Source organism: Panulirus ornatus, chromosome 61, assembly GCF_036320965.1.
Source record: "Panulirus ornatus isolate Po-2019 chromosome 61, ASM3632096v1, whole genome shotgun sequence".
In the NCBI taxonomy this organism is placed as follows: Eukaryota; Metazoa; Arthropoda; class Malacostraca; order Decapoda; family Palinuridae; genus Panulirus; species Panulirus ornatus.
The window spans coordinates 13242832-13266676 of NC_092284.1; the positions used below are offsets into that span (position 1 = coordinate 13242832).

Genomic DNA, 23845 nt, shown 5'->3' on the forward strand with positions numbered 1-23845 from the left:
TAAGGTTCATAATGGGATCTTGGATAAACCTTAAGCAAAATTACTAGCTAGGTCCAGCAGTGAACCCGAAGCACGGATTGCACCTGGGTTAATGACTCGTCGTTGTTGAAATGTTGACGGTGCGAACCCGATACTGTCAGGCCGGGTTTCACAGCTGGACATTGGCAAAAAAAAAAAAAAAGGCTAACGTCAGAATTTACTACTACAAGGAATATATAACCCCGTAAAAACAACAAAGTTCAGTTTCTCTTAATTTCACAACTGCATGTGATGCTGTAATCATACATATGGATTCGCCAATAATGAAGTGTACAAATAAGAGATACGTTATTGTGAGGTCTTGCTATTGGTTCATCCTCCGTATCGAAGCACCAGTCGGTGGGCGGGCTAGTTCAGGCGTCATCAATATTGTACTGATGGAAGATTGTCTTATTTACCTGAGTCCTGGAGAACTATCGTTTGTTAATTTTGCTCTTTAGTTTATCTCATTTATGAATAAAAAGAAAAGTTTGACCTACTACCGTGTAATTGTACCTTGACGATAAGAGGTAGTTAAGAGCAGTCGTTGTCGCCCAGCAAATGTAAACAAAGCATTGTGGCCGATGATTGGTGCAGCTGAAGTCTCCCATAATGCCACCACCGCTGCCGGTACTCCAAATAGAAGTAGGGTTAACGTCAGCTGGACGAGCGGGTCGCGGTGTGTGTTGATCTCTGTGTTTGTCGAGAAGTATATTCAAACTGGGATGCTGTGGGAAACATCTGATCGTGTGGAAGTGTGCAGAGAATACGTATTGACAACAGCCTAAGTGAGAGTAATGTTTGTGCTGGTATTACATCTGCCAGTACCAGGACTCGTGTTCGTTGCAGGATGTGGCAGGTCAGTGATGTGTGGACACGTTGGGCTCGAACTATCTACGTAAATGTCATGTACACTGTGGTAAATATTTAGATAAGTTCTGAGTTTATATGGTGTGAGGAATATTACTATAATGATCATTCATACGTGCCACTCGGAGTTGGACGAATATGTTACGATTTTAAGTAAGAATTGTTAACGTTCGGTCGTATAATGGAATGTTATCCGTGTCTTTGTACCACCACATCCAAAAGGTATTTAAGGGTTATATGTGTGTGGGATTATCTAGTTTCATAATTTTGAAGATGCCTATTTCAGCAAGTAGGTTAACATTAACGCCATTATTATAGCTTAGTTTCCTTATAAAGTTTCACAGGTTTTTCTTGAACCTTTACAATACAACTAAACAAGAAATTGTATATTTTTCTTAATTCTGATATATTTTTCTCTCATTTTTCAGGTATGTTTTGTGTATAATATTTTCGTGTGAGGGTCGTCCGTAATACTCGGACATTTCTGTTGATTCATCATGCTAGAATTTCGCCCACGTCCAGGTGAGATCCTTCATGTATTCTGGGAAACGTTTAGTTTTTTCCGCTTATCCATGAAGGAGTTGATTAAATTTTTACTTGATTTTAGTTTTTCGGTGTTGATTTCCTCCACTAGTCTTTCTGTAGCTGGTTGTCTGGTCATTTGGGTATTTACGCTAATGTTTTTCTAAAAAATTTCTGATCGATCCAGACTTGCTGCATTCAGATCTGGCTTTCAAAGTCATGTAGGACGTCATTATTTTGCGCAGTGCATAAGTTGACTGGAAACGTTACCATTTTCTAATATATACATTTATGTAACGACCAAAGAAAAATAATGCAGTTATCCATGAACGCATTATATTCATGGTTATTCACAGATAATGTAACCTAACAACGTGCTGTGCCCATCTTGGTCTCCCATCTTCACACCAAAATACAATTAGTAGAAGATTTTCACTTGGTGTGATATTTGTCTTGTTTGTGATTTAGGCGTAAAAACTCCAGTTACACAGCAGAAATTGTCCTGTCCATTGATGTAAGAGCTTAGAAGCCTTTTTCGTTCTGAAAGTGAAAGTAACAGTAAGCGCGATAAGATATAGCAAACCATTGAACACAACACATCGGTTTTCATGTACAGTAACAAAATCCTGCTTTGCTGTTCCATTACCTCCTCGCTGCCACAACACTGCATGAGGGAAGCGCCACAGGGCTGCTGCTTCAGTTGTCATAAAGCGCAGGACGTATTAAGTATTTGAGTCGCGTTGTTTCTTTATTTTTCATTTTTGATGTCTTGTTAAAATTGTATGTAGGAACTTCGTTTATGCTATTTTTTTTTTTTTTAACTATTATTGTCATCGTTATTTCTGGGAGAAACATCGCAGTATTATAATCCGGAGCAGTTCGTCTTGTTTAAATACGGAAATGACGTAAAATAAAAAGTGTACAAGACCTTTGGGTTCCACGCAGTGGGTGGGGTGGTTGGTCTTTAGAAATAGGGAAATACTGGATTATAAATATATAAACTGACACACCACCGTCCTACCTTAACCTAACGTAACTCGAAACGTAATCAATCCCAGCCTAACTTAACATTACGAAGTCTAACGACCCAAAACAAGACCAAACACAATTTAGTCAACGTTACGAAGTCTAACGTTAGCCAAGCGTTACCTAAAGATTACCGTTAGTAAGAATATTAACGATTATCAAACCTAACCAAACCTATTGTAACAATTTCCTACCCATAACGAAGGAACCACTAACAAACTTATTGTGAATGATGCAACATGGAGGAGGAATTGATTGAATCGGTATCTCGTCGTGACAGTGATACAAAGACTTCCAGATATCCGACTGCGGGTTTACCATAGACAGGACATCCCCCGATGGTTTACTGTTATTTTCCTTTCTGCCATATCTTTTTTCTTTTAACTAACCTCGGAAAAGTCCTTGTGATGGTATATTGTTTATATAGCCGCCATGATATCCAGCAAGATGTAACAGTTTTTACTATCTAGTGTTTACATTAATTCTTATGGTGTCTTGGATGGTTAAAGGTTCATTGTAGAATGGATCTCTCGTTCTCTAAATGACGACAGAGGACCATACTCTCAAAAGGTTTAGCATAACATCTCGTAGTTATAAAGGGTAGTTGGTTGTTTGGGTATTAGGATGATACTAGTAGTCGTCCTAGAGGTAATCTGCCACTTGACTCTTATATATAGTGGAGGATTGCGTAGTAATTTAGCAGGTGGTACCATCCTCCCGGGCTACGGCAAGTTCACGTTGGGTAACTCGGATCATAATGTTCCTTGTTCATCGTAAATTGAATTAGTGTATTATCTCTGCTCATCCTTAACATATCTGCATTTCAGAAGTTAGATTTACAAAGCAGGACGTAATAGGCATAAGTATTAGTAAGTTCTGTATTGTTGGTTTGCATGACTGACTCTCATAGATATTATTTTCTCCTAATGCTCTACCGATAGGCGTTTATGTATTCGGTCCATTAACAAATAGTGAAGATTTTCAGAGTTCGGTCATCGGTGCCGGGCAGTTGTTACAGTAAATGAACGACATTTTCGTTGCAGGTTTCCTTGGCGATTTTTTTTTCTTGGATAAGTTTAGTTTTATCGTCTGATACACTTGGATCAGTGTTTCTCAAGCTTTCATGACTCTCGCTTGTTGGCTTTCACGAAATACTCGCTCAACCCCCCCCCTCCCCATTTCTTTTGAAGAGTTTGACATTTTGTGTTGTGTTTTAGTATTGAGGATCAGCTAGTTCGTAATTTATGTAGCCTTGTATCTCGTGAGCATGGATGAAGACAAATTAGATAGAAATCATGTCTAAACATGTATCAAGTGTATAAGTATTCATTTTGGCCAACACTTAGGTGAGCCAAAGCCAAATTACACCCAATATCATAGAAACCAAAAACACGTTAAATCTTGTAAACCCATTAGAACAAACAAATCATTTGCAAACGAATTAAAACTATCGAATCTAATATTCAACTATTACCATACTGGAATTAAAGGATGATTTGAATCTTGTGCATTCAGCGAGGTGGATGCTGCTGCCATTCTTTCAGAAATTATAGGTTTCCGGGATAAAAGAGCACTACGCAAGTAGTTTTCTAGGATTCGTTAGATTACGCTGTTTTGTGTCCAGTACAATGAGAATTGAAAAGCCAACTTAGCAGAGATAAATAGAAGAGAAAATCCTGAAACGAAGTGCTCCCTCGACAAGTTTTGGGTAGACTGGGAGTTATTTGACCCAGAGCTCTTCCATACTCATGGTTTCAAACTTATCATTTGCACTCGCGTCGCGCATAAATTCGATGGCTGCTTCTTGCACAGGATTCGTTAACTACCCCACATCAATGTTAAATGGATACCACGCCAATTTCCAACACAAAGATATGGAAAATGGCGGATAGATTCCTCGGCAACGGAATCCAGATGAGATAGATTTTGTCTTTGTGTCCAGACCATACTGATCATGATCTTTCCTGTCAGTATGGAGTTCCTTGAGATGAGACTATGAAAATGTTCTGCCGTTTCCAAAACAGAGTTTTCTCCTCCTTGAGACATATGATTACATCATAATGCACAATGATTGCCTTTCTTGTAATTGTAAATTGAGTTTGTTGATAGTCTCGGAAATATGTACAAGGTACGCTAGGGAAAACTAAATCTTTTCGCTTGTAAATGCGTCATACAGATCTTGTTTCTGGCTTTATTGGGAAGAGTTGCTCTTCATATTTGCCACGTTCATAGAGCCGACTCGACACGATTCCTTTTCAAGGCCAGCGGGCTTCCATGTGGAAGCAGGAGAATTTTATGATCAGCAACTAAATCTGTGCAGAGAGCTGCAAAGAGGCCAGAATATAAACATCTTCACAAAATAATCAACTTCTATTAACCAATTCAATGAATTGCGTAGGTCATCTTGAAAGATGAATTACATGTTTTCTTAAAGGGGTTTACCATCAAGTGCTCATCTGTGGATGAGGCAAGAGTCCCAGTTATGGCTCCGTTCTTTTCTTTGACCAATTCTATGAATCCCCAACGAGAGACAAGCATTGTTAGGGCACAGTCATTGGACACTCCGACATACGTTTCCCATGGAAGATAATTTTCTTGGGGAACTTTCAAAGATACTAGAAGCTTTTCACGTGGTCTCCAGTGCTTTCCAGAGAAAGATTCTTTCACAGCTCCTTCATCCTCTAATGTAGGATAAACAAGCAGTTGAAATCTTTGGTCAGCATCAGTGGTTTTGTTGTACTGTTCCAAAGCGCTGGGATTCTCATTTGTATAATTTGTACTTTGTCATCTAGAAGTTCATCAACGCGACGCTTCAGTGTTACCAGAAAGTGACATCTTGGATAACTTTTTGTGGATCTGCGCCAAGCACAATATTTGTAGGTCTCGAGCATGATTTCATTAATCTCTTCAATAGTGAGCCGCCGCCTTTGCTTTGGCAATAAGCAGTGACAACTCGTAAGATGCTTCCACCACTTTGAACGATTCCTGTGGGAAAGCTCCCGTGGTGTCCACAGTCATGTTTCAATTCTGTCTGGCTCTAAAGAACTTCTTTAGCTGGCCTTTGATTGCTTTGTGGTTTGAATGTCGCGGTAATGGCTTTAATATTGTTGTCAGGAATATGTGTGAGGAATTGATAACCAATGCTCGAGACAACCTGGCCTAGTTAAAGGGATTTCTAAGTAGGAGAAATTTGACATCGTTAAACGTAATAGTTGGGAATAAGTGGTCTTCTGTGAGGAAGGATAAGTGTATGACTTGACTGGGTCAAAGTGGTTGGGTCTACTTTGTATGTGCTGTGCAACGATCTGAGTGTTGGGGATGTGGTTGATAAATACCCTTCCAATGTTTCTAAAAGATGTTGAGTGTCTTGAAGGTTTTGATGTTAAGTGCTATTTTTTAGCCTGTTGACGTCTGTTTTGGGTGTACTTTTGAATTAATGGATTTGCTTCTAAAAGTCTTGAGATTGTGTTTTTTTCTCTGCTGTGGTGATTACTGAATTCTTAGGCTCTGTCTAAGGCTGTTCATTATGTGGTTGCTCTGAGGTTGTTCATTATGTGGCTGCTTAGGGTACTAAGATCCCAGTGTGATAGGCCTAATCGGTGTCAGTTTTGGTCAAATCATCGACGGTAGCACCAGAGAAGACTTGGTTTTGGTAGAAGGGAAGGAGTAGTATCTTGGGGAGATTGTGATTTGGAGACTGTTGACAGCTGCATATGATTTGCTGATGTATGTGCCCTATCTCTGTGTCTGTGAATGTGACGGATTGATAATGACAATTTTTCGCGTATATGTGATTAGTGAGTTTCTGAAAGTGTCCGAATGGGACTTCTTGTAATGATAATGAGGTTATTAGATGAGAGTTGAAGGTAGAAGGGAATGTAATCGGAACCCCATAGAGACCTGTGAGATAGAAATTGAAGGTAATTGCTGCCCCACTGCTGAAGACAATGTCTGGTCTGCTTTTACGTGTTCAAGGAGAGTAGCGGTCAGGCGGTGGTTATTGTAGTAGCCGAACACGTTGGATTGCAATATTTTAGGTGTCTTATTTTTGGAAAAAATCAAATGATTTAAGTTTGCCTAGATAAGCCAATTTCATTCGATTGCGATTATTTTTGACGAGTTGTCTGGTCATGGGTCGAGGACGGTCTGGGGTTTGACGGGGAAGTGTCTTCGTCGAGGTATTGAATTTCAATGTTGGAAAGTGTATTGATGGAGAAGTTATCGTATGAGTTAACGGTCTGATTCTGGAGGTCCTCCAGGAAGACCAGCTTCAGTGTGGGGGAGGAAGGAGGAGAGGAATTGATAAGTGGGGACCTGGAGTAAGTGATGGTCTGGGAGGTGATGGGAGTCGTGGTAAAGAATGTAGAATTTTAGGGAAATTGAGGAAAGCTTTGCAGTAGTGCTGGTGGTGGCCAGGGACGTTGGATTTGTGATAGAGCTTAGGGAAGCGGGATGTCAGGATGATTGGTAAGATTTTTAGTGGGGAGTGAGTGGTTGTTGGGAAGGGAAGCAACAAGTTCAGGAGTCTTTAACGTTGGTAGGTTGTTGTGTGTTGTAAGTAAAAAAAAAAAAAAAAAAAAAAAAAAAAAAAAAATCGTAACTTCTTTGCTCAGGAAAATAGATTTTAAAAAACCTACATGCATTTTTGTTTGAAGCGTGAGGAAGTCACTGAAATTTGTTTGGAGTTTCTAGAGACTATGAAAAGGTCCAGATGTTTCCGAAGCAGTTTTCTCCTTGAAACATTTGATTGCATAATACGCTATGATAATTGCGTTTCTAACTTGTAGATTGAGGTTGTTGATACCCAGAAATGTGCACAAGGTACGCTCGTGAAAACTAAAACTTTTCTTCTGTAAATGCGTCTTACAGTTCTACTTGTTAAGGCTTTATTGAAAAGAATTGCTCTCTCTCTTGCGTTCATAGAGCCGACCCTGCATATATCATTTTAAAGGTCAGAGGACATCCATGTGGAAACGGGAGAGCTTTGTTATGTCCAACATTTGTGCAGAGATGCAAAGAATATAAAGAGCTCTTTACAAAATAAACAACTTTTATTGCCAAATTCAACAAATTGTGTAGGTCATTAGGAAGTTGAATTAATCATGTTTTCTGTGGAGTCTTGGCAGCAAGTGCTCCTCTGTGGATGATGCAAGAGTCCCAGTTACGGATCCATTCATTTCTTTGAACAATTCTATGAATCCGTGCGAGACATAAGCATCGTGCACAGTCATTGGAGACTCCGACAATCGTTTCCCATGAAATGTAATTCTCCTGAAAAAAAGACTTTCATTGATACCGAAAGCTTTTCATGTGGTCTCCAGTGCTTTCGAGAAAATCATTTCGTATTTCGCAACTCCTTCCTCTAATCGAGGATAAACAAGCAGTTGAAAACTTTGATCAGCACCGTCCTACCTTAACCTAACGTAACTCGAAACGTAATCAATCCCAGCCTAACTTAACATTACGAAGTCTAACGACCCAAAACAAGACCAAACACAATTTAGTCAACGTTACGAAGTCTAACGTTAGCCAAGCGTTACCTAAAGATTACCGTTAGTAAGAATATTAACGATTATCAAACCTAACCAAACCTATTGTAACAATTTCCTACCCATAACGAAGGAACCACTAACAAACTTATTGTGAATGATGCAACATGGAGGAGGAATTGATTGAATCGGTAACTCGTCGTGACTGCCAGATATCCGACTGCGGGTTTACCATAGACAGGACATCCCCGATGGTTTACTGTTATTTTCCTTTCTGCCATATCTTTTTTCTTTTAACTAACCTCGGAAAAGTCCTTGTGATGGTATATTGTTTATATAGCCGCCATGATATCCAGCAAGATGTAACAGTTTTTACTATTATCTAGTGTTTACATTAATTCTTATGGTGTCTTGGATGGTTAAAGGTTCATTGTAGAATGGATCTCCCGTTCTCTAAATGACGACAGAGGACCATACTCTCAAAAAGTTTAGCATAACATCTCGTAGATATGAAGGGTAGTTGGTTGTTTGGGTATTAGGATGATACTAGTAGTCGTCCTAGAGGTAATCTGCCACTTGACTCTTATATATAGTGGAGGATTGCGTAGTAATGCATCAGGTGGTACAATCCTCCCGGGCTACGGCAAGTTCACGTTGGGTAACTCGGATCATAATGTTCCTTGTTCATCGTAAATTGAATTAGTGTATTATCTCTGCTCATCCTTAACATATCTGCATTTCAGAAGTTAGATTTACAAAGCAGGACGTAATAGGCATAAGTATTAGTAAGTTCTGTATTGTTGGTTTGCATGACTGACTCTCATAAATATTATTTTCTCCTAATGCTCTACCGATAGGCGTTTATGTATTCGGTCCATTAACAAATAGTGAAGATTTTCAGAGTTCGGTCATCGGTGCCGGGCAGTTGTTACAGTAAATGAACGACATTTTCGTTGCAGGTTTCCTTGGCGATTTTTTTTTCTTGGATAAGTTTAGTTTTATCGTCTGATACACTTGGATCAGTGTTTCTCAAGCTTTCATGACTCTCGCCTGTTGGCTTTCACGAAATACTCGCTCAACCCCCCCCTCCCCATTTCTTTTGAAGAGTTTGACATTTTGTGTTGTGTTTTAGTATTGAGGATCAGCTAGTTCGTAATTTATGTAGCCTTGTATCTCGTGAGCATGGATGAAGACAAATCAGATAGAAATCATGTCAAAACATGTATCAAGTGTATAAGTATTCATTTTGGCCAACACTTAGGTGAGCCAAAGCCAAATTACACCCAATATCATAGAAACCAAAAACACGTTAAATCTTGTAAACCCATTAGAACAAACAAATCATTTGCAAACGAATTAAAACTGTCGAATCTAATATTCAACTATTACCATACTGGAATTAAAGGATGATTTGAATCTTGTGCATTCAGCGAGGTGGATGCTGCTGCCATTCTTTCAGAAATTATAGGTTTCCGGGATAAAAGAGCACTACGCACGTAGTTTTCTATGATTCGTTAGATTACGCTGTTTTGTGTCCAGTACAATGAGAGTTGAAAAGCCAACTTGGCAGAGATAAATAGAAGAGAAAATCCTGAAACGAAGTGCTCCCTCGCCAAGTTTTGGGTAGACTGGGAGTTATTTGACCCAGAGCTCTTCCATACTCATGGTTTCAAACTTATCATTTGCACTCGCGTCGCGCATAAATTCGATGGCTGCTTCTTGCACAGGATTCGTTAACTACCCCACATCAATGTTAAATGGATACCACGCCAATTTCCAACACAAAGATATGGAAAATGGCGGATAGATTCCTCGGCAACGGAATCCAGATGAGATAGATTTTTTCTTTGTGTCCAGACCATACTGATCATGATCTTTCCTGTCAGTATGGAGTTCCTTGAGATGAGACTATGAAAATGTTCTGCCGTTTCCAAAACAGAGTTTTCTCCTCCTTGAGACATATGATTACATCATAATGCACAATGATTGCCTTTCTTGTAATTGTAAATTGAGTTTGTTGATAGTCTCGGAAATATGTACAAGGTACGCTAGTGAAAACTAAATCTTTTCGCTTGTAAATGCGTCATACAGATCTTGTTTCTGGCTTTATTGGGAAGAGTTGCTCTTCATATTTGCCACGTTCATAGAGCCGACTCGACATGGTTCCTTTTCAAGGCCAGCGGGCTTCCATGTGGAAGCAGGAGAATTTTATGATCAGCAACTAAATCTGTGCAGAGAGCTACAAAGAGGCCAGAATATAAACATCTTCACAAAATAATCAACTTCTATTAACCAATTCAATGAATTGCGTAGGTCATCTTGAAAGATGAATTACATGTTTTCTTAAAGGGTTTTACCAGCAAGTGCTCATCTGTGGATGAGGCAAGAGTCCCAGTTATGGCTCCATTCTTTTCTTTGACCAGTTCTATGAATCCCCAACGAGAGACAAGCATTGTTAGGGCACAGTCATTGGACACTCCGACATACGTTTCCCATGGAAGATAATTTTCTTGGGGAACTTTCAAAGATACTAGAAGCTTTTCACGTGGTCTCCAGTGCTTTCCAGAGAAAGATTCTTTCACAGCTCCTTCATCCTCTAATGTAGGATAAACAAGCAGTTGAAAGCTTTGGTCAGCATCAGTGGTTTTGTTGTACTGTTCCAAAGCGCTGGGATTCTCATTTGTATAATTTGTACTTTGTCATCTAGAAGTTCATCAACGCGACGCTTCAGTGTTACCAGAAAGTGACATCTTGGATAACTTTTTGTGGATCTGCGCCAAGCACAATATTTGTAGGTCTCGAGCATGATTTCATTAATCTCTTCAATAGTGAGCCGCCGCCTTTGCTTTGGCAATAAGCAGTGACAACTCGTAAGATGCTTCCACCACTTTGAACGATTCCTGGTGAAAAGCTGCCGTGGTGTCCACAGTCATGTTTCAAATCTGTCTGGCTCTAAAGAACTTCTTTAGCTGGCCTTTGGTTGCTTTGTGGTTTGAATTTCGCGGTAATGGCTTTAATATTGTTGTCAGGAATATGTGTGAGGAATTGATAACCAATGCTCGAGACAACCTGGCCTAGTTAAAGGGATTTTTAAGTAGGAGAAATTTGACATCGTTAAACGTAATAGTTGGGAATAAGTGGTCTTCTGTGAGGAAAGATAAGTGTATGACTTGACTGGATCAAAGTGGTTGGGTCTACTTTGTATGTACTGTGCAACGATCTGAGTGTTGGGGATGTGGTTGATAAATACCCTTCAAATGTTTCTAAAAGATGTTGAGTGTCTTGAAGGTTTTGATGTTAAGTGCTATTTTTTAGCCTGTTGACGTCTGTTTTGGGTGTACTTTTGAATTATACTTTTGAATTAATGGATTTGCTTCTAAAAGTCTTGAGATTGTGTTTTTTTCTCTGCTGTGGTGATTACTGAATTCTTAGGCTCTGTCTAAGGCTGTTCATTATGTGGTTGCTCTGAGGTTGTTCATTATGTGGCTGCTTAGGGTAGTGAGATCCCAGTGTGATAGGCCTAATCGGTGTCAGTTTTGGTCAAATCATCGACGGTAGCACCAGAGAAGACTTGGTTTTGGTAGAAGGGAAGGAGTAGTATCTTGGGGAGATTGTGATTTGGAGACTGTTGACAGCTGCATATGATTTGCTGATGTATGTGCCCTATCTCTGTGTCTGTGAATGTGACGGATTGATAATGACAATTTTTCGCGTATGTGTGATTAGTGAGTTTCTGAAAGTGTCCGAATGGGACTTCATGTAATGATAATGAGGTTATTAGATGAGAGTTGAAGGTAGAAGGGAATGTAATCGGAACCCCATAGAGACCTGTGAGATAGAAATTGAAGGTAATTGCTGCCCCACTGCTGAAGACAATGTCTGGTCTGCTTTTACGTGTTCAAGGAGAGTAGCGGTCAGGCGGTGGTTATTGTAGTAGCCGAACACGTTGGATTGCAATATTTTAGGTATCTTATTTTTGGAAAAAATCAAATGATTTAAGTTTGCCTAGATAAGCCAATTTCATTCGATTGCGATTATTTTTGACGAGTTGTCTGGTCATGGGTCGAGGACGGTCTGGGGTTTGACGGGGAAGTGTCTTCGTCGAGGTATTGAATTTCAATGTTGGAAAGTGTATTGATGGAGAAGTTATCGTATGAGTTAACGGTCTGATTCTGGAGGTCCTCCAGGAAGACCAGCTTCAGTGTGGGGGAGGAAGGAGGAGAGGAATTGATAAGTGGGGACCTGGAGTAAGTGATGGTCTGGGAGGTGATGGGAGTCGTGGTAAAGAATGTAGAATTTTAGGGAAATTGAGGAAAGCTTTGCAGTAGTGCTGGTGGTGGCCAGGGACGTTGGATTTGTGATAGAGCTTAGGGAAGCGGGATGTCAGGATGATTGGTAAGATTTTTAGTGGGGAGTGAGTGGTTGTTGGGAAGGGAAGCAACAAGTTCAGGAGTCTTTAACGTTGGTAGGTTGTTGTGTGTTGTAAGTAAAAAAAAAAAAAAAAAAAAAAACTAAGATCATAACTTCTTTGCTCAGGAAAATGGATTTTAAAAAACCTACATGCAATTTTGTTTGAAGCGTGAGGAAGTCATTGAAATTTGTTTGGAGTTTCTAGAGACTATGAAAAGGTCCAGATGTTTCCGAAGCAGTTTTCTCCTTGAAACTTTTGATTGCATAATACGCTATGATAATTGCGTTTCTAACTTGTAGATTGAGGTTGTTGATACCCAGAAATGTGCACAAGGTACGCTCGTGAAAACTAAAACTTTTCTCCTGTAAATGCGTCTTACAGTTCTACTTGTTTATGGCTTTATTGAAAAGAATTGCTCTCTCTCTTGCGTTCATGGAGCCGACCCTGCATATATCATTTTGAAGGTCAGAGGACATCCATGTGGAAACGGGAGAGCTTTGTGATGAGGTCCAACATCTGTGTAGAGATGCAAAGAATATAAAGAGCTCTTTACAAAATAAACAACTTTTATTGCCAAATTCAACAAATTGTGGTGGTCATTAGGAACTTGAATTAATTATGTTTTCTGTAGAGTCTTGGCAGCAAGTGCTCCTCTGTGGATGATGCAAGAGTCCCAGTTACGGATCCATTCATTTCTTTGAACAATTCTATGAATCCGAGCGAGACATAAGCATCGTGCACAGTCATTGGAGACTCCGACAATCGTTTCCCATGAAATGTAATTCTCCTGAGAAAAAGACTTTCATTGATACCGAAAGCTTTTCATGTGGTCTCCAGTGCTTTCGAGAAAATCATTTCGTATTTCGCAACTCCATCCTCTAATCGAGGATAAACAAGCAGTTGAAAACTTTGATCAGCATCAGTGGTTTCATCGTACTGTGTTCCAAAACAGTGGGATTATCTGTATCATGATTCGTTTTGTAATGTCTAAAAGTTCATCAACGCAACGCTTCAATGTGTTACCAAAAAGTGAAATCTTGGGTAACTTTTTGTGGCTCTGCGCCGCTAAGCACAATATTTGCATGACTCTACAAGAATGATTTCAAGTCTTCAATAAAGTGAGCCTTCTTTGCTTTGGCAATAAGCATTGACAACTCATCAGATGGTTCCACCACTTTAAACGACTCCTAGTGAAAAGCTCCTGTGATGTCCAACGTCATATGTTTCAACTCTTTCATTAAAATGTCTGGCTGCGAAGAACTTTTTTACCTTAAGTCTGGGTGCGACAAACTTCTTTAGCTTGCCTTTAGTTGTCTTGTGGTGTGAAGAGCGCAGTAATACATTTGATAGTGTTATCAGGAATGTCAGAAATTGAAAACTAATGTCCCAGGTACCTGGGGCAACTTAAAGGGATTTTAGGAGAAATTAGACACCGTTGAACGTAATAGTTACCAGTAAGTGTATGATTTGATCTCGGTAAAAGTGACTGGGTCTACTTTGTAATTACTGTGGAACGATTTGAGTGTTCTTATAAGGTAAGGGATTTGGCGATACGGTTGCAAAATACACGCCCAGTGTCTCTGATAGAACTTGACAATAACTCGAGGGTTTTGACGTCATGTGCTATGTTTGTGATACGTTACTCTATATATTTCGACTTGTACATTTACTTTCGTTTTATCTATAGGCCATCGACTTTTACATATACATATGTTTTATATACGTCATCGACTTGTACATTTACTTACGTTCTACTTATATGCCATCGACAGGTTAGGTTACGTAAGGCTTGAAATGATAATCATAGAAAATGGTAAAAATTAGTCCTTGTAGAAAATGGTAAACATTTTAGGGGTAACAGATACATGTTATGAATATTTTAGGGTTTAAAAAGTTGGGATACGTTTCTCTCTCTCTCTCTCTCTCTCTCTCTCTCTCTCTCTCTCTCTCTCTCTCTCTCTCTCTCTCTCTCTATCTATCTATATATATATATATATATATATATATATATATATATATATATATATATATTGACTTTTACATTTATTTACGTTTGATTTATTTGCCATCGACTTGTACGTTTACTTACGTTTTATCTATAAACAATAGTCTTGTTAATTTACTTAGTTTTTTTTTATATGCCATCGAATTATACACTCACTTACGTTTTATTTTTATACCATCGACTTGTACATTTACTTATGTTTGATTTATTTGGCATCGACAGGTTAGGATATGTTAGGCTTGAAATAATAATCACAAAATGGTAGAAATTATTCATTGTTACACCTAAAAAGTTTACCATTTTCTACAAACACGTTATGAATTATCTAGTGTTTAAGAAGTTGGAATACGTTACTCTATACATGTCTTGTACATACGTTTTATTTACATGCCATCGACAGGTTAGGTTACGTTAGGTTTGAATTGATAATCACAGAAAATGGTAGAAAATAGTAATTGTTGAAAATGCTAAAATTTTTAGTGGTAAGAAACATGTGAATTTTTTAGGGTTTAAGAAGTTGGGATACGCTACTCTATATATACTTGTACATTCACTTTCGTTTTTATAAGCCATCGACTTGTAAATTTCCATAAGTTTTATTTATATGCCATCGAATTATACATTCACTTACGTTTTATTTTTTTACCAGCGACTCGTACATTTACTTACATTTTATTCATGTGCGATCGATAGTCTAGGTGACGTTGGGCTTGAAATCATAATCACAGAAAATGGTAAGTTATTCAGTGTATACAATGGTAAACTTTTAAGGGTTAACAAACACATGTTAGGAATTTTATAGTGTTTAAGAAGTTTGGATACGTTACTCTCTCTCTCTCTCTCTCTCTCTCTCTCTCTCTCTTTCTCTCTCTCTCTCTCTTTCTATATATATATATATATATATATATATATATATATATATATATATATATATATCGACTTTTACATTTACTTACCTTTTATTAACATACCGTCGACATGTACATTTACTTAAAATCTATTTATAAGCCATCGACCTGTACATTTACTTACGATTTATTTATATGACAACGAATTGTAATTTTACTTACATTTTATTTATATGCCATCGACAGGTTAGGTTACGTTAGGCTTGAAATGCTAATCACAGAAAATGGTAAAAATTAGTCATTGTAGAAAATGGTAAAATTTTTAAGGCTAAGAAACAAATGTTAGGAATTCTTTAGGGTTTAAGAAGTTGGGATACGTTACTCTACATACATTGCTTTGTACATTTACTTACGTTTTATTTATATGCCATCGACTCGTACATTTACTTACATTTTATATATAAGCCATTGACTTGTATAACTAGATGGCATATAAATAAACAGTAAGTAAATGTACATTTTCTTACGTTTTGTTTATATGCCAGCGACTCGTACATATACTTACGTTTTATTTATATGCCATCGATTTGTACATTTACTTTCGTTTTATTTGTATGCCATAGACTTGTATATTTACGTACGTTTCATTTATATGCCAGCGACTCTACATTTACTTACGTTTTATTCATATGACATCGACTTGTACATTTACTTTCGTTTTATTTATATGCCATCGACATGTACATTTACTTACTATTTATTTATAAGCTATCGTCTTCTACATTTACTTACGTTATATTTATATGCCATCAACTTATACATGTACTTACGGTTTATTTATATGCCATCGAATTGTATATTAACTTGCTTTCTATTTATAAGCCATCGACTTGTACGAGTCGCTGGCATATAAATAAAACGTAAGGAAATGTACATTTACTTACGTATAATTTCCGTGCCATTGACGGGTTAGGTTACGTTAATCTTGAAATGATAATCACAGAAAATGGTAAAAATTAGTCATTGTTACGCCAAAAAAAGTTTACTATTTTCTACAAACACGTTATGAATTTTTGGGTGGTTTAAGAAGTTGGAATACGTTACTCTATATATATCGACTTGTACATTTACTTTCGTTTTATTTATATACCATTCACTTGTACATTGTTTACGTTTGACTTATAAGCGATCGACTTGTACATTTATTTACGTTTTATTTATATGCCATTAGATTATATATTTACTTACGTTTCATTTTTATGCCAGCGAATCGTATATTTACTTACATTTTATTTATATGCCAACCACATTTTAGTTTACGTTAAGCTTGAAATGATAATAATAGAAAATGGTAAAAATTGGTCTTTGTTACCCCTAAAAATTTTACCATTTTCTACAAACATATTGGATTTTTTAGGTGTAAGAAGTTGGGATACGTTACTCTGCATATATCGACTTTTACAATTACATATCTTTTATATATATGCCATCGACTTGTATATATACTTACGTTTTATTTATATGCAATCGACTTACACAATTAATTACGTTTTATTTATTTGCCAGCGACTCGAACATTACGTTTTGTTTATATGTCATCGACTTGTACATTTATTTACGTTTTATTTATATACCATCGACAGGTTAGGTTACGTTAGGCTTGACATGATAATCACAGAAAATGGTAAAAATTAGTCATTGCAGAAAATGGGGAACTTGTTAGGGATAAGAAACACGTTATGAATTTTTTAGGGTTTAAGGTGTTGGAATACGTTACTCTATATATATCGACTTGTACAATTACTTATGTTTTATATGTATGCCATCGACTTGTACATATACTTACGTTTTATATATATGCCATCGACTTATACATTTACTTACGTTTCATTTATATGCCAGCAAATCGTACATTTGCCTTTTATTTATTACCCATCAACTTGTACAAGTCGATGACATAAAGATAAAACGTAAGTGAATGTACAAGTCGATAACATACATAAAACGTAAGTAAATGTACATGCCATCGACTTATACATTTACTTGTCGATCGATAATGGTTCACTGATGTTCACCACCATCACCGTGTGTGAGGAAGGGATGGTCGGCCGCGCGTCATCGAAAGCGAGAGTGAGGAGGAGGAGGAGGTGGTGGCTGGCTGGCTGGCTCGGTGTGTGTGGTATGCGCCTGGGGCGGTTGGGTTATGTTAGGTTAGGCACGAAAACTATAAGAGTCTTGTCATACTTGTACGAATGCCTGTGGAGTTCCTTGGTCGTAGGAGCTTGATTCTCCTTTTTGTTGTTGGTTTGTTAGGTCTCCCTGTACCGTCGTCTAAGTTTCTGCCTCGGCAAGTACATGCATCCTGTCGCTCGGCCATGCGCGTGCGAATCGTAGTATTAGTGTTCGACCCCAATGCCGCCGCAACAACAACAACATCAGCGGCAGCTGCATTAGTAGTATCCTTCTTCAATTCCATTAGACCCAGTCTAATGATATCCTTGGTCTGTCTTTTCCAAGACATTCTTATCCATATGGAACCGTCATGGCCCCCGCTGCAGCACGGGGGAGACGACGCCTTGCCGTTTATGGCTTTTTCCTATTGTGAGTGCTTCCTACCTTCCCCCGACGCTTCAATGCAGCACATTTCCTGAGAATTCCACAGGATGGGATTTTCTCCTTGTTTTAAAAAGGTGCGGGATGTTGTGGTGGCACCCGCTCCAGCCAATTGTTATGATGATGATGATGAGACGGTGATGATTAGACCAGAGCTTCTGCCTCGGCAAGTACATGCATCATGTCGCTTGACCGTGCGCTTGCGAATCGTAGGTCTTAGTGTTGTACACCAATGCCGCAGCAGCAGCAAAGGGAGGAAATTGGGTAGAGTTGAGAGCTACAGTTGCTACTTTATCCCATTCCAAATACGGATCAACCAAAACCTGATGTGCTGTACCGAACCGTTTGCATACGACTTGCGTACCAGCCTGGGTGCCGTGAGTGGCAGAGCAGTCTCCTCACTGCGATTCACTAAGGTTTAACCCGGAAAAAGGTTAGGGGATTTGTCACGCCAATCGATGGCAAAAGCCCCTGCATAGTAGACATATGGATTAAGATGAGTTGTGTATTTCGCCACCGTAACTGGACCTCCCTCTCGCCCTCACTTTCAATGCCTGCGTAGGAGGAGGCTGGCTGGGTGTGTGTGGTACGGAATGTGAGAGCGCGCGGGCGGTGGGGGAAAGGGAGGCGCTTGGGTGGGGGGGGGGGGTTGCCGCCCTCCTCCTCCTCTTCCTCCGCCGCCACCGGCCTGCTCCCTCGCTCACGCACGACAATGTTATTAAAACAACCGCCAATCTAGTGAGTGATGTCAGATTCCACGGATGCAATGTGGGACGATCGACAATGGTTCCCTGATGTTCACCACCACCACCAACGTGTGTAAGGAAGGGAGGGAGGTGGGTCGGCCGAGCGTCATCGAAAGCGAGAGTGAGGAGGTGGCATGCTGGCTGGTTGGCTCGGTGTGTGTGGTATGCGCCCGTACATTTACTTACGTTTTATTTATATGCCATCGACATGTGTATTTCGCCACCGTAAGTAATCGTACAAATCAATAGCATTGTACGTATGTAAATGTACAACTAACCTAACGTAAGTGGACCCCCTACGCCGGCATTGAGAGTGAAGGGGGGGTGGCCGGCTGGGTGTGTGTGGTAAGGAATGCGAGACCGCGCGGGATGTGGAGGTGGGGGGGGGGGGGGTGGCCGTACTCCTCCTCCTCCTCCGCCCCCGCCACCTCCCGCTCTCTCGCTCGCGTACGAATACGTTACTAAAACAACCGCCAATCTAGTGAGTGATGTCAAACTCCACGGATGCAATGTGGGTCGATCGATAATGGGCCACTGATGTTCACCACCACCACCGTGGGTGAGGAAGGGAGGGAGGTGGGTCGGCCGCGCGTCATCGAAAGCGAGAGTGATGAGGAGGTGGCTGGTTGGCTCGGTGTGTGCGTGTGGTATGCGCGCTGGAGGGAGGGGGATCGGCCGCCGCTGCTCTCTCGCTTAGGTTAGGTTAGGTGCGATCCGCTAACGTTTAACCCCAAAAAGGTTAGGGGATTTGTCACGCCAATCGATGGCAACATCCTACATATATAGATATAAAACACACTCGAGCTATTTTCAACGACAGGCAGGTACTCGAAACTGATGATGATGAGAGAGACAGTGAGGATTGTGTGTGTGTGTGTGTGTGTGTGTGGTGGGTATGTATGCGCGCTCGGGGAGGGAGCAAAAATGTCAGCCAGCCGATCGCTCCCTTACGTACCTCCCCACCTCATAGAGGTCCACTAATGATGATGTATACCATCATACGTATGGAGAGAAAGAGCCCTTGGTTAACGGAGGAAAAACTTGGGGAAATTTTTCGTGTGAAAATTTCCCTGTATCCTCCTCCTGTTGGGTCCCTCCATCATTCGCTCCTTTCCGTACCTCCTCCTCACATCAAAGATGTGGGTTCATTGCTCTACGTGAGAATATCGCCCCAAAAATATCGTCCCTTACCTCTGCTATAAGAGGAACTATTGATCAGACACGCCACCAGGCATTAAAAGTGGTTTCCCTCCCCTTGTGACTCGTATAATGTTCTCAGGTAAGAAGGAAACTCGCTGCGGACGCTACTGGCGTCGATAATTGTGAGGTGATGTTTCCCCCTTACCTTCCATGCAAGGAAGAGGAGGGTGCAGCAGCAGCAAGGGTTAGCTGAGCACCTTTGTCATGTTTTTCAGCTCCGACCCTCAATGTCCCATAGGCTGAGAGACAAGGAGAGCAAGGTGACGGAGCGCCTCCGGGACCATTTTTGCCCTCCGACACTCTGTGCGTGATAGGCCGAGAGGTAAGGAGCGAAAAGTAACGGAGCGTCTCCGGGACCATTTTTGCCGTCCGACACTATGTGCGTGATAGGCCGAGAGGTAAGGAGCGAAAAGTAACGGAGCGTCTCCGGGACCTTTTTTGCCCTCCGACACTATGTGCGTGATAGGCCGAAAAGTAAGGAGCGAAAAGTAACGGAGCGTCTCCGGCACCATTTTTGCCCTCCGACACTCTGTGCGCGGTAACCTGAGAAGTAAGGAGCGAAAAGTAACGAAGCGTCTCCGGCACCATTTTTGCCCTCCAACACTCTGGGCGCGGTAACCTGAGAAGTAAAGAGCGAAAAGTAACGGAGCTTCTCTGGGAGCATTTTTGCCCTCCGACACTATGTGCGTGATAGGCCGAGAGGTAAGGAGCGAAAAGTAACGGAGCGTCTCCGGCACCATTTTTGCCCTCCGGCACTCTGTGCGCGCTAACCTGAGAAGTAAGGAGCGCGAAGTGACGGAGCGTATCCAAGGACATTATTGCCCTCCGATACTCTCTGCGCGCTAACCTGAGAGGTAAGGAGCGCAAATTTAGGGAGAGTCTCCGGGACCATTTTTGCACTTCGACACTCTGTTCGCGCTAGCCTGAGAGGTAAAGAGCGCAAATTTACGGAGCTCCTCTAGTGGCATTTTTGCACTCCGACACTCGGTGCGCGCTAACCTGAGAGGTAAGGAGCGGAAAGTGACGGAGCGTGTCCAAGGCCATTTTTGCCCTCCGATACTCTGTGCGCGCTAACCTGAGAGGTAAGGAGCGCAAATTTACGGAGCGCGTAAGGAGCGCAAATTTACGGAGCGCCTCTTGGTGGCATTTTTGCGCTCCAACACTCGGTGCGCGCTAACCTGAGAGGTAAGGAGCGAAAAGTAACGGAGCGTGTCCAAGGCCATTTTTGCCCTCCGATACTCTGTGCGCGCTAGCCTAAGAGGTAAAGAGCGCAAATTTACGGAGCTCTTCTGGTGGCGTTTTTGCACTCCGACACACTGTGCGCGCTAACCTGAGAGGTAAGCAGCGGATGGTGACGGAGCGCATCCGAGGCCACTTTTGCCCTCCGACACTCTGTGCGCGCTAACCTGAGAGGTAAGCAGCGGAAGGTGACGGAGCGCATCCGAGGCCACTTTTGCCCTCCGACACTCTGTGCGCGCTAACCTGAGAGGTAAGCAGCGGAAGGTGACGGAGCGCATCCGAGTCCACTTTTGCCCTCCGACACTCTGTGCGTGGTAACCTGAGAAGTAAGGAGCGAAAAGTAACGGAGCGTCTACGGGACCATTTTTGCCCTCCGACACTCTGGGCGCGGTAACCTGAGAAGTAAGGAGCGAAAAGTAACGGAGCTTCTCCGGGACCATTTTTGCCCTCCGACACTATGTGCGTGATAGGCCGAGAGGTAAGGAGCGAAAAGTAACGGAGCGTCTCCGGGACCATTTTTGCCCTCCGGCACTCTGTGCGCGCTAACCTGAGAAGTAAGGAGCGCGAAGTGACGGAGCTTATCCAAGGCCATTTTTGCCCTCCGATACTCTGTGCGCGCTAACCTGAGAGGTAAAGAGCGCAAATTTACGGAGCGCCTCTGGTGGCATTTTTGCGCTCCAACACTCTGTGCGCGCTAACCTGAGAGGTAGAGAACGGAAGGTGACGGAGCGCATCCGAGGCCATTTTTGACCTCCTACACTCGGTGCGCGCTAACCTGAGAGGTAAGGAGCGAAAAGTAACGGAGCGTCTCCGGGACCATTTTTGCCCTCCGACACTCTGTGCGCGTAACCTGAGTAAGGAGCGAAAAGTAACGCAGCGTCTCCGGGACCATTTTTGCCCTCCGACACTATGTGCGTGATAGGCCGAGAGGTAAGGAGCGAAAAGTAACGGAGCGTCTCCGGCACCATTTTTGCCTTCCGACACTCTGTGCGCGCTAACCTGAGAAGTAAGGAGCGCGAAGTGACGGAGCTTATCCAAGGCCATTATTGCCCTCCGATACTCTGTGCGCGCTAACCTGAGAGGTAAGGAGCGCAAATTTACGGAGCGTCTCCGGGACCATTTTTGCCCTCCGACACTCTGTGCGCGCTAACCTGAGAAGTAAGGAGCGCGAAGTGGCGGAGCGTATCCAAGGCCATTTTTGCCCTCCGATACTCTGTGCGCGCTAACCAGAGAGGTAAGGAGCGCAAATTTACGGAGCGCCTCTGGTGGCATTTTTGCGCTACGACACTCTGTGCGCGCTAACCTGAGAGGTAGGAACGGAAGGTGACGGAGCGCATCCGAGGTCATTTTTGCCCTCCTACACTCTGTGCGCGCTAACCTGAGAGGTAAGGAGCGAAAAGTAACGGAGCGTCTCCGGGATCATTTTTGCCCTCCGACACTCTGTGCGCGGTAACCTGACAAGTAATGAGCGAGTAATGAACCTCGAGTTAAGGGGCCTAAATGAATGCCTGTTTTGATCCCATCAAAAGGTGTTGGTTGCTATAGACAGCAGGACGGTGGCTATGGAAGCTGGAATCCGCTAAGGAGTGTGTAACAACTCACCTGCCGAAGCAACTAGCATTCTCCCGATACTCGACCGCCGGGGCACTAATGGTCCGACACGTATGTGGTCGGGCCTCGAAGCCCCGGTGAGTAGGAGGGTCGCTGTGGTATGCGTTGAAGGGTACGGCGTGGGCCGGCCTGGAGCCGCCACTGGTGCAGATCTTTGTGGTAGTAGCAAATCATCAAGAGAGACTCTCCTCGAAGGCTGAGGCGGAGAAGGGTTCCATGTGAACATCAGTTGGACATGGGTTAGTCGATCCTAAGCCCAAGGCGAGAGCCTGATCCCACGTTAGAGGCGACGACCACAAGCGAGAAAGTGGAGGGGTTGGTTGGTAGTAGTAGTAGTCGTAGTTTTTGAAGCTTTACAGCTCAGAGCTGCTGCTGCTGATGCCGTGGCCTTTTCGTCTTTTTCCCGCAAAGGTGAGCGGTTGCGAATTGTCATGGAATGACGTGTTGACAGCGGCCTTAGTAGTAACAGTAATCATGATATTGCTGCTGTTATTACGAGACCCATTTTTTGTTGACATTAGATCCTTGATACCCCACCGGGTGTTGCTAGATGGGTTCAATAGCGAAAGGGAATACGGTTATAATTCCGCAACCTGGCCCCGGACACCAAACAGGTGACTGTGGCAGCATCGAAAAGCTTCTCGATGTAACATGGTCTGACTGCCTTGCTCCTCTTCTTCTTAATACTTCTACTACATCTTGTGTCCGTTGTACGACTGTCTGTCTCTGAATGCTTGCTTCTTGCATCATCACCACCAGCAGCAACAACATTAGCAGGATTAGTAGAAGGAGGAGGGGGAGTTGGAGTTTATGGCAGCAGCGTGCATGGGAATGCCGTTGATAATTTTGTTGCGGCTGCAGTCGTGACATACCTGTACAGGAACCCGGTTCATTGTGGGTTGATGGACTATAACAGTTGCCTTTTGGGTTCACTTTAGTCCCACCTCGGCTGGCATCAAGCATTCAGCTCAGAACTGGCACGGACAAGGGGAATCCGACTGTCTAATTAAAACAAAGCATTGCGATGGTTGTAATGGATGTTGACGCAATGTGATTTCTGCCCAGTGCTCTGAATGTCAAAGTGAAGAGATTCAACCAAGCGCGGGTAAACGGCAGGAGTAACTATGACTCTGACGAGGGAATCGCAAGGGTGAAGGAGACCGGTGTAGGGGTTAAGTTGGGGGACAAAACAGTGTCAGCATTGGCTTTTGCCGATGATTTGGTTCTGGTTGCGCAGACGCCCACTG

At 42.0% G+C, this 23845-nt stretch overlaps 1 long non-coding RNA gene across 1 annotated transcript in view; it reads left to right on the forward strand.

The window, feature by feature from the left end:
• Positions 1–637: 637 nt before the first annotated feature.
• The window catches only part of LOC139767385 (uncharacterized), a 54620-nt gene continuing 31412 nt past the window's right edge, over positions 638–23845 (forward strand). The window contains exon 1 of the long non-coding RNA XR_011717057.1: positions 638–877. This is a non-coding gene — a long non-coding RNA (uncharacterized lncRNA). The remainder of the gene's footprint in view (positions 878–23845) is intronic.